The sequence below is a fragment of the Amblyraja radiata genome, chromosome 16, assembly GCF_010909765.2.
Source record: "Amblyraja radiata isolate CabotCenter1 chromosome 16, sAmbRad1.1.pri, whole genome shotgun sequence".
Taxonomy (NCBI): Eukaryota; Metazoa; Chordata; class Chondrichthyes; order Rajiformes; family Rajidae; genus Amblyraja; species Amblyraja radiata.
The window spans coordinates 12,854,734-12,873,862 of record NC_045971.1 but is presented as its reverse complement, the minus strand read 5'-3'; positions in this window follow the sequence as shown (position 1 = coordinate 12,873,862).

Sequence of the window (19,129 nt, the reverse complement as noted above, 5' to 3'; positions counted from 1 at the left end):
TACTTGATATAGGGGAGATTATGTGTTCGGCACGGACTAGAAGGATCGAGATGGCCTGTTTCCGTGCTGTAATTGTTATATGGTTATATGTTATATGGTTATATTCTGCAAATTTTACTAAAATTGTTGAGCGATTTGATGCTTCCATACCCCTTTGGCCAAGGGAAGATGCACCCCTGCCTATGAGTGGAGCCATTTGGGCAAAGTGTCCAGTCACTCCATTGATTTTGACACTAAATTCCTCTGGATGTCATCACCTGATGACCTTCGGATGAGGTGCAACTGCACTGAGGAAGATTGTTGATGGTGATAACATGTCTATTTTGTTCAACCCATTGATGTGATGTGTGTCGTAGACACCAGCAGCCTCAACCTTTGTGAATACAGAAACAAATGGCTATGTGGAATGTTCTACATGACTAGATCAGTAAACATATAGAAATAAAGAACTGCAGATGTTGGTTTATACAAAAGATAGACACAAAGTGCCAGAGTAACTCAGTGGGACAGGCAGCATCTCAGGAGAGAAAGGATGGATGACATTTCGGGTCTGAAGATGGGTCCCGTCCCGAAACGTCACCTATCCCTTTTCTCCAGAGAAGATGCTTGACCTGCTGGGTTACTCCAGCACTTGGTGTCCATCATTAGATCATTTATCATCAGCCAATGTCGCTGTCCATCTGTGGAGCCTACCTGGCAGGAGATAAATTTAAATGAGTTTATTGTTTTATTCATGAAGAACTCAAAAGGTTTAGGTTTAGTTTTATTACTGTCACGTGTACCGAGGTACAATGAAAAGCTTTGTTTTGCACGCTCTCCAAACAGATCAGAAATATCATACATACTGTAGATATACCGTCAAACTCAAGTACAATAGATGAAGAAATGAGGAAGTTACATCATGCAGATTACAATCCTCGGCATCGCAGTGCATTAGTTCTAAAGGATGGGAAGAGGAAGGGTCATATCCATTGTGTTTTTTTCATTTTTCAGGTTGTGATTGTCTTTGTCTTTGTCTTTGTGAATCAGATGTATCATTATTAAAAAACAACCCAGTGGTGATTGTCTTCATTACGAATGTCTATTTTTTCTTTAAGCAAAAAGGACCGATGTATTAACTGAAAATATTAACTCAGTTCTCCAGATTGTTAGACCAGGTCTTGAATGACAATTTAATTGTTTTGCATCCACTACAAATCAGGGATATTCATTTTTGTCCATCTGGCTTTGTGTGATTATTTGTCTTATTACACTCCGGTGAGTTGGCAACATAATTATAACTCTAATATCCTTTGAATGATTTGCAATTTCTTTACGAACAATCGGGCAGTGAGACCATTGGAACCGAGACTGATTGCACCCTCCTCGCATAACCTCCAAGAACAGGCAACAAAGTTGGGGCAAAATGTAAAAAACCTCTCCTTTTCTAATGCAAGGAATGTAGGCCAATTGCTTCCTCCCTGCCCGCGACTTCACTTGGGCTGTTCATTTATTCTGGGCGAAGCAGGTACATCAGCTCCTGACTTGTTAAATCATTCAAAGAGCTTCAAACGAGTCTTTATGGCTTAAATTGCTTTGAAAAGACAACAAGGCCACACAGGAAAAGTGCTGAATAATGATTGTGACACTCGTAAAGCAAAATTACAGGACCCGACTGACAGCAAATGCGTAGGAAGGTAATTTGTTACAGTGAGCCAATATTGCACTCTGTGCTTATAGCTTCTGACCCACCCTTTACTGAGAACAGAAATATGGAGGAGCCACTGAGAGGTCACATTTCTGACATGTATTGAAGAACCTGTCAGTGCATTCAGACGTTTTATTCGGTGTAATGAAGAAAACAAGACCACAGTGTCTGAAAAATTCATGTGATCTGCAGCAAATGGATTTGCTTCACAGAGCATTGTGTCTAGTGCAGTGCTGATGCCACCCTCACCAGTGTCACATGTGGGGAACAGTTACAAAGATAGACACAAAAAGCTGGAGTAACTCAGCGGGCCAGACAGCATCTCTGGAGAAAAGGAATGGGCGACATTTCAGGTCGAGGCTCTTCTGCAGACGGATATTCGGACAGAATAGTTACTGCAACCTGCCATTCTCACAGTTTTCATGAGCTTGGTTGTATTGCATGATATCAGTAAACACGGGCTGGATGTGGTTCCATTTAAACCCTCACAGGTCAGTGAGGGAGTGAATGATTCACATCCCAGCGTGATTCTGTGGTAAATCTTGACCTGGTAATTTCATGCAACCCAGCTGTAGGGGACCAATGATCACGTTCACATCTCCTATCTATTGGCGGCACAGTGGCAATAAAGTTGCTACAGGGCCTGTCCCACCAGCATGCGACCAAAGCGGAAGCGGAGGCCGCACAGAGGTCGAGTGATCCCCGTACAGGGCCGGTCCCACCAGCATGCGACCTGCATGCGGCGAGCGCAACTAAACCGGAAGCGGGGGCTGCGCGGAGGTCGAGTGAGTGACGTGAAGTTCGAGTGAAGTCCGCGGGAAGTTCGTGCATGACGTACGGCGTCAAGACACTGCGCACGGCGTCGAGGCGGCTGCGGGCCGGCAGGCCGTTGCCGCGCGGAATTTTTGAACGGTCAGTTTTTCGAAGCCCCGCGCGAGGTCGGGACCAGCTCCGCACAACTCCATACGGCTCCGGTGATCGAAGTGGGACCGGCCCCGCGAGGCCGTAAGGTCAAGCGACCACGTTAGGTCGCGCTTGCCGCATGGAGTCGCATGCTCGTGGGACAGGCCCTTACCTTACAGTGCCAGGGATGAATCCAGTCTATGGGTGCTGTCTGTAAGGAATTGGTACATTCCCCCTGTGGCCACATGGCTTTTCTCCTTGTGCTCCGGTTTCCTCCCACACCCCAAAGGCATACAGGTTTGTAGGTTAATGGGCTTTGGTAATATTGTAAAATGTCCCCAGTGTGTAGGATAGTACTAGTGTTCAGGGTGATCGCTGGTCAGTGCAGACTCAGTGGGCTGAAGGGCCTGTTTCAACATTGTATCTCTAAAGTCTAAAGTGAACATATGCGGAAGAAAAGTCAAAGGGTTCAGAAAATGGGCTTTCCATTCAATATTCCCTGTTTTACACCAATTTTAAAGCTGAAGTTCATTACAAGGAATAAAATCCTGGACTCAAGGTATGGGGTATTTCAAGGCATCATCATCATCAAAGAGGAAGGCCATTCTTTGATTCATCCACAGGAAAAGCCCACCATCTATTTCTTGTGATTCCACTCCATTATGTTCAATCTCTTTAGTCTTGATATTATTTTGGTTCTGAATGTGTGCGTGGACTTTTAATTCTGTTATCACAGCTTTTACTTTACTAACCACAGATGTTCCATCAACACAACATTGCAGCATTTAGACTGTCAAACTAAGAACAATTAGATCTCCAATTGTCCACTCCCTTTGAAGGAGTGCTATCGGTTGCTGCAATACTGGCTGAACATTACTTCTATAACTTCAGTTAGACCGGGGCAAGATCCATGCTCTAGTTAATGGCCAAGGTGACCCAGGTTTAATCCCGACCTCCGGTGCTGTCTGTGTGGAGTTTGCACCTTCTCCCTGTGACCGCTTTCCTCTGGGTGTCCTGGGGAAGGCTTTCCTCTGGGTGTCCTGGTTTCCTCCCACATCCTAAAGATGCATAGACTGGTGGTTGAATCAGGTGCTGGAGATCACCCCTCCAGTGGGGGTGGATGATGGGGAGTTTGGGGAGCAGTTGATGGGCACGTGAGAGAGAATATGTTACAGGAAAATAGACGTGGGGGGGGGGGGGGGGGGCCTTAGACTGATGGGAGCTGGTAGTGGACTCGATGGGCTGAATGGCCTCCTTCTATGTCAAGAGTCCAGATTCAAGAATGTTTAAATGTCCTATGCACCTGGAACAGAACAATGACATCCAGCTTGCTGCAGCATTACAGGCATATTACATGAAACGACAGTCATAGAGTTATAGACACAATTCACAAGGGAAATGAGAATACTCCATCTCCGATATCTTGCTTCTTCTCACAAGATTTCTGATTTTTGAATTAGCTATTCATTTATTTAGTTGGCAGACAGTCAGTGCTAAACTATACTTTGTATTTATTCCAGGGATGTGGGTGTTGCTGGCAAGACCAGCCTCCATTAACCATTCCATCTGTCTTTGAATAGGTGGCGGTGCGCCGCCCTCTTTTACAGCTGCAGCCCATCTGAAGGGCTGGACGGGAGTTGCGGGATGTTGACGCAGTGGCCTTGCGGCCCGCTGCAGGCCAATGGGACCGTGCATGAACGGCCAGGTATCCAAGCTCACTGACTGCCAGCATTTTACTTCACGAGTTCCCATTTGCTGCTAACAGGAAGCAAGGCACAGATGGTGATTAACATTTGCAGTCTTACTGGGCTCTGTGCCAAGAAATGTGCACACCAGCCAGCCGACAGTTCAATAACTGGGCATTGGGACTCCATAATAAAGCTCGGCACAAATGAATGTTAATGGATTTAAAGGTTTTTTTTCCTTCCTGCAAATGAAGGTCTGATGTTCTATTGCTGACTCCTGACTGATAGATACGCAGCCTAATTTGGCTGATATTCTGATAATGAATGGCATCAACAAACAAAGCAAATCGTGTTAGCGAGGAGACTGAAGATCGCCAGCCAAGAAAACTGTAGCTGATCAAAAATAGCTGCAATATATTCTTGCAAATTTAAAGGAGAATTTGCACTGCATCCAAGCTCAGTTGGAAATTGTAGAGACATTGGGCCCATTTTTCCTTCAATTCCCAAGTCATTTTGTCTTCAATCTATTCTCCACCATCTCTTATGAGTAGAAGGTTAGGGGTGAGAGATGAGTGTTGAGATAAAGGATCAAAATTAAGCAACCTGCTCCCATTTTAGGATTGGCAATCCTGTGTAAGGGGTTGGATGTTGAGGAATGTTTAGTTTTGAGATGATGAATTATTGGATTAGATTGGTGTTGACTTAAATGAGCAGGTCATAGGTTGGGCATCGTGAGATATAAGCTTGGATGGGAGTTGGGATCACTCTCAAGAACCTACCTTCAAGGGGATGTGCCTGACTCTGCTTCCCAGTCTTTTTTAGCCTCCTCAGGCCAAAGTAAGGCAGTTTGCAAGGGCAGCGAAGGCAGTTTCTGCACGTGTCCTTTCTACGGTGTAAGCCAGTCACATATGCCGTGAGCCTGCTATTTTTATGTGTAGGAACTGCAGATGCCAGTTTAAACCGAAGTTATGCCACAAAAAGCTGGAGTAACTCAGCGGGTCAGACAGCATCTCTGGAGAAAAGGAATAGATGACATTTTGGGTTGAGATGTCTAAAGAAAGGTCTCGACCCAAAACATCACCTATTCCTTTTCTCCGGAGATGCTATCTGACCCGCTGAGTTACTCCAGCTTATTGTGTCTATTTCTTGCCATTTTAATCCTCAGTCCCTCTCCCACTTTTACCTCACCATCTGAATCTTCCTTCACTGTTACAATAAGGCCAACACAAGCTGGAGAAACAAACCTCATCTTCTTTCTCGTCATGCTGCCTGTCTGACATTTTTGTATAGTCAGATTGTACATCATTCATTCGAGATTCATTAATTCATTACATATAGAATACAGCAGCACGCAGACTATAGAGCACTTCGCAGGCAGAAGCTTAATCTGTATTTAACAGACCCATTATTTCACCCTATTATTGAAATTCCCTTTGTTCCACCCATCATCCCTCCCCCCCCTCCCCCCGCTCTCTGCTACTTAGATCAATTATTTTCGCTCTTTCTTCATTTTGATGAATGATCCCGGACTTGAAAAGTTAATTGTTTCTCTCTGTCTGATCTGTTTCCAGCATCTGCAGTTGCTAATTCACATTTCTAGCAGCTACATTTAAAAAATGTTAATGGAAACTATGAGGTCGAGTGGCGTCCCCTGTTTCCTGTTTCATTATTTTCTCTTGTGCAATGTTTTACCTGTTTTAAGTAATTTTAAGTTATCCTGTAGACTTGTCATTACCCTCCTTTGAATCTTGGAAGCATTATTCCCAAAGCACTGTTGTAAACTTGGAGACACAAGAGACTGCAGATGCTGTTATCTGGGAGCATTAGGATCTCAATGGGTCAATGGCATCGATGGGGCCAAAGGGATGAGACCCCTCCCACCCCAATCATGGACTGTTTGCCCTCCTCCCATCAGGGAGGCGGTACAGGAGCCTCAGGTCTCGTACCAGTAGGATGAGGAACAGCTTCTACAATCATACCGTCGCATTGCTGAACTCGGAGTCCCGCCGATAGATTCCTCCGATCCCTCCGTCCCCATTGTTTAATTATTCTGCATTTTTTATTGTTCTGTATCCTCTTTTTTTTAAATTTCTAAATTTCTATATTGCACTACTACGGACTGACGCAAAACTGCATTTCGTTGTACCGATACTCAGTATTTGTGCAATGACATTAAAGTTGAATTGAATTGAATTGAATGGTTGACATCTGAACTCAACATCCTGCTTCAGGAATGAGAGTGCAGAGCGGAGATAGGCCATATATAGAATGGAGTGGGAGAGGTAAGGCAGGGATGGTAGGAGTTGGTAGAACCAGATTAAGCAAGATTGGGGGCGGGGGTTGATGGGGGAGGGTTGCAAAATGATGGTTGGATGGAGCAAGTTTGGGGAAGTGGAGGGGGAATTATTAAGACAGCGACTTAATGGGTGATGGGTTGAAACAGATAAGGATAGAAGATTGTAATTGTGAAGTTGGATACTAATTCATAGTCTACCATCCCCTATTAATTATATCTCTCTTTAACACTTACTACCCTCTATGGCCCCATAGCAGAAGCATCCACGTCGTAGGACTGGAAACTGGAAGTATCCCGAGCTAATTCTGCTACCACCATCATCTATTGCAACAGGTGATGGCTCCCACTGATTGTTGCCGGGAGCCTGCGTCCTTTCCAGGATGGACGATGACAGCGATGTCAACATTTGAAAGCAGTGTCAATCATGGAAGATGGACACAAAAGAAGACTACCTTCTATAAATGAATGTATTTGTGAAGGGCTTTAGTGTCATTCTTGATATTCTTCACATTTCTCCTAGTCCACTCTGCAGCTCGCAATACTTCCTTCACAGTTCTTCACCAGTATTTATATTCAGAGACTATGCGATCATTACCGTTCAATGCTATTGTGTAAGCGGTCTTTTATTGTAATATTTATTTCTCTTGGTTTCTTGGTTGTTCAGTTTCGAATGCAAGGCCAAGAAATTCAATTGAACTGTGAAAAGATTTTGGGTGCTGTACAATATAAGCATATTGATTTCTTAAGTTGATGTGGATATTCTATCTGCGTAAGGTGGATGTCCATGGAGGTTACTGGGCATGCAGGCGACATGGGACGTTGTGCAAGATGCACATTGATCTCAGTATCAACCAATTGTTCTCTGCGGGTGAGGGACACAGTTGGGATTGGACCCCAGACACTGCAGCAGAGCTTAATCAGAGATTTAAACCCCCCTTTGGCATCATTTAAAGGGAGCAGACTACCCTCGGTCATTGGTGGTAATTCCAAACCTGAGCATGGTTTGCAATGTAGGTTCTTATTTTTCTTTATTCGTGATTGCACCCAACACCTCCTCAGAAGCCCATCATCCTCCACTGATCCTCTCATCCTCCACTGATCGTCCCTCTGTCCATCTGCCATGATAATCTCCTCCATTCCTCCCTGTCTCACCGTCACAACTCTCCTGATCTATTTTCTCCACATCTCTCCACCGTGTTCCACGTGCTTTCCACTCCCAATCCAATCCCAAAGACCACACCCTCCACGCAGGCAATGAGAGAGGTTGCAGATGGAAATATTATGTGCAATTTGCTTGAGAAAGACCGATTGCACCATTCACAGCCTCTACATTAATATTCTTTCATCTGGGCACCTCACACAAAGCCATCACAAAACCCGCCCTGTACAGCTTCAGTGCTTGTTTAGCTACATAACAATTTCTAATCTGTAGAATTCTTGTCCTTCCGACTTTGTCCTATGTCCTTCTTGTCCTTTGTCCATTGCACAGGGTTTGCATTACCACATTTTTCTTTGAACAGTTCATTTATAGTTATGCTCATTGACACTTTAATGTAGCCATAAATCCTCTGTGGCCGCTGCACCTAAATTTAGTTTGTGACTCACCCTTCTCTCAAAACTAAACTCAGATTCCATCATCCTCTGTTCACAGTTATCTATGTGTTCCTAACCCTGGGATTGCTGAGTAATTCAAGCTTAATCTCATTGCAAGATGGCTTGTTCTTTCGCTGGTTCAAAAACAAATTGATCACGAAAACTATCCCAGATACGTTGAAAAGAACTAAAGCTCCATTTTTTCTGCTTCATTGTTCCACATGGAGGCAAAATAATTTAACCACATATTTTTTGGATGTTGCCTATCCATGTATCCCTAGAGATGCTGCCTGAGTTACTCCAGCACTTTTTGTCTTTTTTTCCTCTGATCACTTGTCTATTTATTTCATGACTTGAACTGTTGTTAAAAATAGAGGACAATTAGTTTAGTTTAGTTTAGTTTAGAGATACAGCGTCTTTAGGGAAACAAGCTCTTCGGCCCATCGAGTCCGTGCCGACCAGCGATCCTCGCACACTAACCCCATCCTACACACACTAGGGACAATTTACAATTTTACCAAGTCAATTAGCCTACAAATCTGTACGTCTTTGGATTGTGGGAGGAAACCAGAGTTCCCAGAGAAAACCCTGTAGGTCACGGGAGAACGTATAAACTCCATACGGACAAACACCCGTAGTCAGGATCGAACCCGGGTCTTTGGCGCTGTAAGGAAGCATCTCTACCACTGCACCACCATTGCTCCCTGCTTAATTCAGGTGGAAACGGTTGAAAATAAAAATAAGGATCTTTCAAAGTGGAATAATAGGTCAACATTGTTCTCTTAAAACAAGTCAAGGAGAAAATTACAGGGGTTCTGACCATAAACTGCAGCTCCATTGTGCTACTGACATGGTGCCAGTGGACTGGAAGACTGATCATGGTACTACTTTTTAGTAAGATTCAGTATATTAGCAAACCCCTAAATAGTATAAACTAAAACAAAGACGATATGTTATGGACAGATTAAGAGAGTTGAAGTGCTGCATTCTGTGTCAGTGCTAGATATGATGAAAATATCAACAAAGGAAAATTAATTTTTGTTTCGTTTAGAGATTTGGCATGGAAACGGGCCATTCGGCCCATCGAGTCCATGCTTACCATCAATCACCTGTTCTCATTGCATCATATGAGTAAAAGCAAAGATTGTCCAAACGGACTAATGAGTGCAGGGAATGTAGGGAGGAAATGCACACAAAGGCCCTTTCCAATAGAAGCCTCGTTCAGTGACACACAATGCTTTGAGCTTGGAACCAAACATTAGTCTGGTGTGAAAATATTTGATATATAATGAGTCTGGTGTGAACCTATAACAGGTGCCATTCAGCATTCACCCAGTTAACCATTAATTGATTGAACTGCTCCCAGAGCGATCATCAGATTGGGCTCAATCTCAGCGTATCCATGGATGGAACAGTAATGTTCACATTCGGAAAATGAATGATTGAAAAATCATGTTTGCAACACAGTGCCAAGCAACACCTCTGTAAAACGACATGCCTCATCGCATCAGAGCTCTGATGGACGGCCACAGGCATCAATGAGGATATAAATGAGCAGCTGAGGGCTTGGGCAGTGTGAGCTGGGACTCATGCAGTTCACACTGACCAACACAGCAGCAGCACTTTCTGGGTCATTCAGCTGACTGCTGACAAGTTAACAAATATTTTTCAATAGACAAAAGTGCATTATGCCCCTGTCCCACTTAGGAAACCTGAACGGAAACCTCTGGAGACCTTTGCGTCCCACCCAAGGTTTCCGTGCGGTTCCCGGAGGTTGCAGGTGGTTGCCGGAGGTTGCAGGTAGTAGAAACAGGTAGGGAGACTGACATAACCTCCGGGAACCACACGGAAACCACACGGAAACCTTGGGTGGGGCGCAAAGTCTCCAGAGGTTTCCGTTCAGGTTTCCTAAGTGGGACAGGGGCATTATTTATCACATATGCAACCGGACAGTGAAATTCTTTTTGCATGTATTATACATGCGGGCACCGCCATTATTGACGCAGTATTCAAAGTCCCAAAGTCCGGTCGGCCCGTGCGTTCGATGGACTCGAGCAGTTCCCGCGAACCAACATCCCTCTCATCTGTTCACCCGGACACCTTTGTATCACGGGGGCGCCTCCTGTCGCCAACCTGTAGGCGCTTGAGACATTATCCCTGTTCACCTGCCTACTTTGCAGGAAGATTTAAACAAAATGCCTCACTCTACCTTGAAATGTGGAAACAAAGATATTAACCTTACAGGGCAAACATCGACGGTGCTTGCTGTAAAAAGCAAGAAAAATAGAAACAAAATCTCCTAAGCATCATGGCAACTCAGACATTTAAATAATAATTATCCATCCAGTTTGCCTTTGACTGTTCTGGTAATCACATGACACAACAATAATGGAGCTGTATCTAATCATGCTAATCAATTTTTATTGATTAGTCCAAAGCAGGCTACATGAGGCAATGTATCATTGTTCAGGCTCTGCTTTCAAGTGTCCATTCTGTTTTCTGTTTATCCTTTCCAGTTAATTATATCTTTTATTCCTTCTGTTCTGTTTAACTTTTAAAGCAAACGTGCAAAACAAGCTCCCGGGGAAGTTAGCGTGTTAGCCGTTATGACACCAAAGCACACGATCAGAAAATTACAGGTCAAACCCACGGGATAGGTTTCATGCATAGACAAGAAGTGGATGGGATAGCAAGAGCAGCAACTACTGCCCTTTCCTCACCCTTAATAAGCAGGCTCCTTGAATGACTGCAGGTGAAGCCAAAGATCTTATAGCAGAGCTCCTCTATAATCTTTGGGTGAAGCTACTCATAGTCTTGTAATGCAGGGTAATCAGGATTTTCTCCTAGTGATGATAAAGGAATGATAACAAATTGCTAAATCGAGATTATATGTGGTGTATCAGGAATTGAGCCGGTCTTGGCAATTCTCGCAACCCAGCACCGTGTCACTACAAAGAAATCAGACCTTGTAAGGTGGTAAGGAGGCAGCAACAATCAGGAGTTGTAGTCATGGGGCCATTTGTCATAAGTTTAAAAGTTTAAAAGTGAGGTGATGCCTAATTAGAAGTCAGGAAGCACTTGGTACTTGGTGTGAGTTAAGAAATGGACGACAGAAACTTAGACAAGGTCAGGTTTATGGAGGGTACGAGGAAGATGGGTGGAAGTCCGGAGACTATTAGAATGGAGGATCTAGGCTGTAACTAGGAGAAGGATGAAAGTTGAATGCAATATCCGCAGTGTGAGGAAGGGAAAATTACAATGGGGTAAACAATGGTGTCGAAATGGCAACGTCCTCATTGAGTCACAGAACATACAGCACAGAAATACTAATTATTCTAATCTATTCGAAACTGATTTTATCCACACATTCCCATAAATTCTTCCTCGATTCTATTACTTATGTACACATGTGGGGACATTTATTGTGAGCTATTAACCAACCAATGTAGAAACAAGGAGCTACAGATGTTGGTTTACAAAATAGGCGAGTACCTCAATGCGTGTGGGTCTACATCTGGAAGACAAGGATAGGCAATGATTTGGGTTGGAACCAATATACATCCTTTGGCGATATGGGAGGGAAACTGGAGCACCCAGATGAACCACATATGGTCACAGGGGACAACAACCTCGAGTCAGAATGAACCTGGGTTGTTGGAGCAATGACTAGAGGTTGCTTTGCTTTGCTGCCTGTTGCATCTGTATAGAAACACACACCAAAGTAGAAGGAGAGCAAAATGAGTGAGAAATAAGTATATCCAATGGGAAATAGCATCTAAGCATTCAAGATTAAACCATGCTGGCAGAGAACGTTCAACTGCAATCTAGTTGTAAGGAGTTATCATTTTTTCCCTTTTGATCTTGAAGCCAAATCTAATACAAACAGGGCAGCATCTGAACACACATAATAACTAACACTTCCCCTGACATTTCATGAAATGAGGAAAAGGAAAATATTCATTTTGGGAAAAATAAATTCCATAACAAATGCAATCTTCGAAACTCATTAAAGAAATGTATAAAGTGAATGAGATGTTTAATTAGAAAGTTGCTTGAGGGATGGTTTGCTTTCGTTCCTTTGAGACTGAAGACAAAAGTTGCCCATGAAAGATACATCTGCTTGGCTGCATTGATTACATAGGCCAAGGGCTCTGATCAGATTCAGATTCAATTTTAATTGTCATTGTCACGTGTACAGTACAGAGGACAACAAAATGCATTTTGTTGCCCTGTTGGAGTGGGAGATAAGCAAGGCCAATCCTTTACAGATGTTACTATTGTTGAGACTCTCCAACACTTTTCCCTTTGCATTTTTTTTGTGAAACTTTGTATTCAAGGCAAGGAATGCTGAAACTGCAGAATGGAAGATCTCAGACATGATGACATCATTGTTTATACTCCAGGGCAGTTACAGCATGAAGTCGGACTGACTTAGAAAACGTAACTACTCTGCAGTGGAAACAACACTTACTTTGTACAGTGCAGCACCAGGACAGGCCCTATGGCCCTCAATGTCTGTGTCGAACATGATGCCAAGACCAACTCGTATCTACCTGACATAATTCATATCCCTCTATTCTCTGCATATCCATGTGACCATCTAAAAGTCCTCTAAATGCTAGTATCAAATCAATCCAAGTCTGGACTCTAGCACTCTTGTGCCTTTTTTTTATGATGCAAAGATAAACTAATCTCGCACTGCACATGATTCATATCCCAAAAGATTCATCTTACTTTCATTGCTTTCTGTCATAACCAGTCCTCATTCCACATTAATGTATTACCCCAACTCAGTGAGTTCTTAATCCACGTTGGGCAGGAGATAGCTGACAGCATAGGTGGGTAGGTACTTCCCACAGGACAGATGGGTGGTTACTTCTGACAGGACAGATGGGTGGTTACTTCTGACAGGACAGATGGGTAGGTACTTCTCACAGGACAGGTGGGGCAGGTACTTACTGATATGGTGTGCTCCTCTCGCTGCTTGTGGCGGGCATCAGTGTGTCGAGATTCTCAATACCATGCCAAATATTTATTCTCCATTAGAGCAGTCAAGGACGAAGTGGTTTCCATTGTTCCTTGGAATGTTGCATCTTCTTTGAATGCTTTGAGCACATCCTTAAATCTTTTTCTCTGACTGTCTGGAAATTACTTCTCAAAATTGATGGTAATGGACAAAGATAGTGACTTTCCAAATGCCAAGTTAACTGGCCATTGTTAAGGGCTATTTTACCTGTTGCTGTTGCTCATTGACAGACCTACAGTTCAGTCATTTTCTCTCTCCCAATTTGCTTTTTAAAAGTATTATTGCTACTTCTGATCCTATGTGGATTAGTATTACGTCTCAGGATTGCTATCTCAGTATATAAACTGGTCCAACATGAGGATTGAAATCTCTATGATTATTGATAAACATTGATAAACACATTTATTCTGGTTTATTCATTTGCTGATTTATAATGGTCACGAGGAGACCCATAAATCACTCCCACAAATTATTCTAATCTTTCTGTTCTTCACCCAAATTAATCTTTCATTTAAAGCCTGTCCATGGTACGAGTTAATTCCAAGAGTTCTCCCGAGTTTGCCCTGATTCGAACTCGGAGATTTACGGTTAATGGCCACTCGTCGGTACTCGAGGCTCTCGTGGACATTTTTCATCATGTTGAAAAATCTTCACGAGTCTTCCCGTGCTTACTTGCCGGTTAGCGAGTCTTCCTGAGTACATGCCATTAGCGCGCAAGAGACATCCCGAGCTCCGACGTACCCCGCTACGTTCATTCTCCTAGCTTACCACGAGTTTGATTTGTTTTTTTTACTTGGGAGAGCTCTTGGAATGAACTCGTTACCGTGGGTACAGGGGCTTTCAGATGGCCTAGCAAAGATCCCAAAATGGCCAAAATGCTAGAGCACAGAACATTGAGGTAGGTTTCAAATAATGTCTTGAAGAACGGGGATCTGGACAGGTGGGGAGATTCACCAAAGAAAACAAGGGGTAAAGAGGTGTGGGAATATAGAAACAGTTTGAATTTTTGGAGATTTGCCAGATCAGCGAAGGTAAGCAGATGGAGTTAAAGTCATTTGGGCCAAAGGAAAGGTCCCTTGGCCCAAACCGTCCATTGCGACCAAGATGCCCTATTTGAGTTAGTTCCATTTGCCTGCATTGGCCCCCTATACCCTATTCCTGGTAAAGTGTCTTTACAATGCTGTTGTGAGTTGTGAGCCCTTAGGTGTTGGAGGTCCAGGAACCAATGCCACTTTAATGAGCATGACCCTGATGGAACAGGATGCTCAGTTTAGCTCAGTTTAGTTTATTGTCACGTGTACCGAGCTACAGTGAAAAGCTTTTTGTTGCCTGTTTGGGAAGAGGTGAGAAACACAGATTTTGTCTGAAGAAGGAGCCCGCCCCGAAACATCACATGTCCACGCTCACCAGAGATGCTGACTGGTTCGCTGAATTACTCCAGAACTTTGTGTTGTATTTTGTAAACTGACCTAATGACTTACCCTAATTCTTCATCCCACATTCTTCACCCCAACATCATTGACTTATTATCCTTCTTGAATTTCCTTTCTACATCGCCCCACCTCTCCCGATCCCTGTCCTTCAGGACATTATCTGAAACCTAACTCAATGTTATGTGCCCTATTATCCACATTTGAATTGGATCTTTATTAGGACCATAAGATTTAATCAAGGACTAACAAGACCTTTGCTGGGAGGTAGTTCCTTGGGTCTACAGATTATGATCAGTCAGATTTGCCTGCAATGATATTATTAGTGGGGAGGCAAGTTGGCTTTGTATTGAGAGTCAAAGAAGATTAGGAATTTGTTCTTCAATGGTAGCATCAAATACATAACATGGTGGAGTTGTATGTTGTGCTCCATTTCCAAAACTTCAAAGGCACTCTGTTAACTTCAAAGGTACCTACACTGAAGCAATGCTTTTAGACTATTGGTGGCGAGCCAATGTCTGCCTAATGACTAATTACTTTGGAGGAAATAGGGACTCATGCCAGACTGCTGGACGTGCATCTTAACAGCACAACCAGTGGAGGGGTTGAGAGTGATGCAATGGAGCTGGGTGAGACGTTGGTAAATGTGTACACATTTCTGTAGATGAGGATGAAGTGTAGGTATGGCCGTTGTGGAAAAGGATGTGGCAGATGTGGGGCAGCACCCCAATAAGTGAACCATTACAATATGGGATGAGGAAAGTGAGCTGGGTAGTTAACAGATTAAAAATCATAGGGTTTAAAGAGGAGACAAAATGAATCATCAGGAATTCATAAACCAGAACAGCTTGTCTTTATTTTAGTTCAGTTTAGTTTAGTTTAGAGTTACAGAGATACAGCACGGAAACAAGCCCTTTGGCCCACAGAGTCCGCGCCGACCAGCGATCCCCTCACACTAACACTATCCTACATACACTAGGAACAATTTACAATTTTACCTAGCCAATTAGCCTACAAACCTGCACGTCTTTGGAGTGTAGGAGGGAATCGGAGATCCCGGAGAAAACCCACGCATGTCACAGGGAGAACATGCAAACTCTGTACAGGCAGCACCTGTAATCAGGATCGAGCCGGGTCTCCGGCGCTGTAAGGCAGCAACTCTACCCCTGCGCCACCGTGCCGTCCCTAGTTTAGAGATACAGGATGGAAACAGACCTATCGACCCACCGAATCCATGCCAACCAGCGATCCCCGTACACGAGTTCTATCCGACACTGTAGGGACAATTTAAAGAAGGCAATCAACCTGCAAACCTGCAGGCCTTTGGAATGTGGGAGGAAATCGGAACACCTGGTGAAAACCCACGCGGTCACAGAGAGAATGTACAAACTCCATATTGACAGCACCCGTAGTCTGTATCTCTGGCACCGCAAGGCAGCAATTCTATTGCTGAACCGCTGAACCACTGAAACACCCCTCTGAGAATTGACAAGTTATTAAACAAAGGTATTGGCTTATAGAAGGTCAACTGCTGCTGTTATATTGTGTGTCAGAGGTAAATTGAATTTTAAATCATGTTTTATGACCTCCTACTTTTTAGAAAATTAATTGGACATCTTATGTGTTGCATTAAAGTGAGTTGTCCTTGTTAAAATATAATGGTCTGTATTAATCATTGCTCATCAGATTTGCTGTCTGAAGAAGGGTCTCAACCCGAAACGTCACCCATTCCTTCTCTCCAGAGATGCTGCCTCACCTGCTGATTTACTCCAGCATTTTGTGTCTACATTCGATTTAAACCAGCATCTGCCGTTCTTTCTTACACATTAATGCTTCTATTGGTGTTTAAAGTATACTGTGCAACAAATATTTAACTTACTTTTAATTAGCACAGCTTGATAGTGTTATCACAGTTAAAGTGAATTATTCACATGGTATGAAAAACTGCTAAATTGAGAAAGGATGAGATTAAAACCAGTGCAATGGTAGGAGCCCAGCATCAAAAAAAATGTGAGGCCATGTGCAAACAGTAGGAACAGCACCTCGTATTCCGCTTGGGTAGCTAACACCCATTGCATTCTCCAATTTTGGGTAACCTCATAACACTCTCCCCTCCCCCCCTTTGCCCCCGCCAACATCCTTCTCTATCCCCCCCCCCCCCCCCCATGCCTCCCCTGTGCCCCACCTGGACGCCCACCCACTTCCCCCCCACCAATTACCCCCTCCCCTCCCCCGTCAATTTCCTCCCACTGGCTTTACCATCTGCAACTCTTCAAACCTGTCTCAAACCATCTTTCCTTTAGATAGCAATCAAAATCCCCCTCCATCACCTGTGTCAATCTATTACCTGCCACCCAGGTCCTGCCTCTCCCCTTTTCCAGTTATCTTCTCCTCCCCTACAATGTCAGAAGAAGGGCCTCGACCCAAAACGTCACATGCCCATGTTCTCTACGGATGCTGCCTGACCTGCTGAGTTACTACAGCACTTTGTGTCCTTTTATGTATCTGCAGTTCTCTAATTCTACATCATAACAAATATCATGGTCCAAGGAAAAGATGCCCTATCACTATTTACTCTCGGCAAATACGATACAATACGATAAGATGAGATAAAAGTAGCTTGGATTACAAAGGGAAAGCCAAAACTGAAATGTAAACAACAAAAAATAAAGAAACTTAACATTTTCAATAAAAAATGATAAAAAAATTACAACTTACTTTTAAAAACATGAAGATCAATAGTTTTAATTGAAGATAGACACAAAATGCTGGAGTAACTCTGGATAGAAGGAGTGGGTGACATTTTGGGTCGAGACTGGACCAGCTAGATGCAGGAAAATTTTCCCAGTGTTGGGTGAGTCCAGAACCAGTCGCCACAGTCTTAGAATAAAGGGGAAGCCATTTAAGACTGAGGTGAGAAAAAAAAATTTCACCCAGAGAGTTGTGAATTTGTGGAATTCCCTGCCACAGAGGGCAGTGGAGGCCAAGTCACTGGATGGATTTAAGAGAGAGTTAGGTAGAGCTCTCGGGCTCAAGGGATATGTGGATAAGGCAAGCACGGGTTATTGATTGGGGACGATCAGCCATGATCACAATGAATGAATGGTGGTGCTGGCTTGAAGGGCCGAATGCCTCCTCCTGCACCTATTTTCTATGTTTCTATGACCCTTCTTCAGATTAAAGCACTTCCTAGTCCTCTTTGCTGGTACGGTGTTTGTCGGTCTTTGTCTATACACAGGTAGAAGAAGCACAGCCAGGGGGTCAGATTTTCCAACATGTAGGCGAGTGGGAGAGGAAGCTATATGGTGTTCTACCCTGATGGTAGTAAATCAGTGGTCGAATGTGTTGGGTGCTTTGGGGTTAAAGGTAATGTGTTAATGGTCGCTCGGCAGAGACCTCTGCAAACTATCCTGGTTGAAGTCCCCAGCGATGATGTTGAAGGCGTGGTCATACATCAGTTCCTCAAGTGCATGAGGCAGGATGTAGACGGCAGTCAGGAGGACAGTGGAGAATACCCTCGGGAGGTCGAACGTTCAGCAGGTGTTGAGGTTGAAGCATCACTTCCAGGCAATCTCAATGCTTGTTATGTACGCTGCTCATATCCACGAATGAGTAGGTTAACCTATGATGAGCATTTGTCAGCACTGGGCCTGTACTCGCTGGAGTTTAGAATGAGGGGGGACCTCATTGAAACATATAGAATAGTGAAAGGCTTGGATAGAGTGGATGTGGAGAGGATGTTTCAACTAGTGGGACCATCTAGGGCTAGAGGTCATAGCCTAAGAATTAAAGGGAGTTCCTTTAGGAAGGAGATGAGGAGACATTTCTTTACTCAGAGGATGGTGAATTTGTGAAATTCTTTGCCACAGAAGGCTGTGGAGTCTCAGTGGATATGTTTAAGGAAGAGATAGATAGATTCTTGATTAGTAGAGGTGTCAGAGGTTATGGGGAGAAGGCAGGAGAATGGTGTTAGTAGGGAGAGAGATCAGCCATGATTGAATGACGGAGTAGGCTTGATGGGCCGATAGGCCTAATTCTACACCTATTCCTTATGACTTTTTGACCTTGTGACATGACCTTATGATGCTTTGCAAAGCAGGCATCGCAAGGTATTCCAGGTCAGGCGGAAAGACCGCCACGTCCGAGCGACATGACGAGTTTATCATGAAGCTCGCTCCCCTGCCGCTTCCTTCACCTTCGCTGCATGTGTTGTGAGGAGAAGCCCTCAGGTTGGAGTGCTGTGTCGGAGAACTGAAGGTGAGCCATGTCTCCGTGAATCACAGTACGCAGCAGTCCATCATGCTTGGAGAGATGCTGTGAAATTCAGTTTACTGGGAGAACTCACTGCATTATTTATCCCTGCTGTTCAGATTGAAAACCCAATGTTGTTGCATTAACAAAAATGCTGTCTAGTCTCCAAGATGGTCTTAGTGATCCTGAAAAATAAAGATTAATTTCCAAGCCACTGGTGCAAGCACCTAGGGCCGGGTGATAAAATAGTGGGTCATT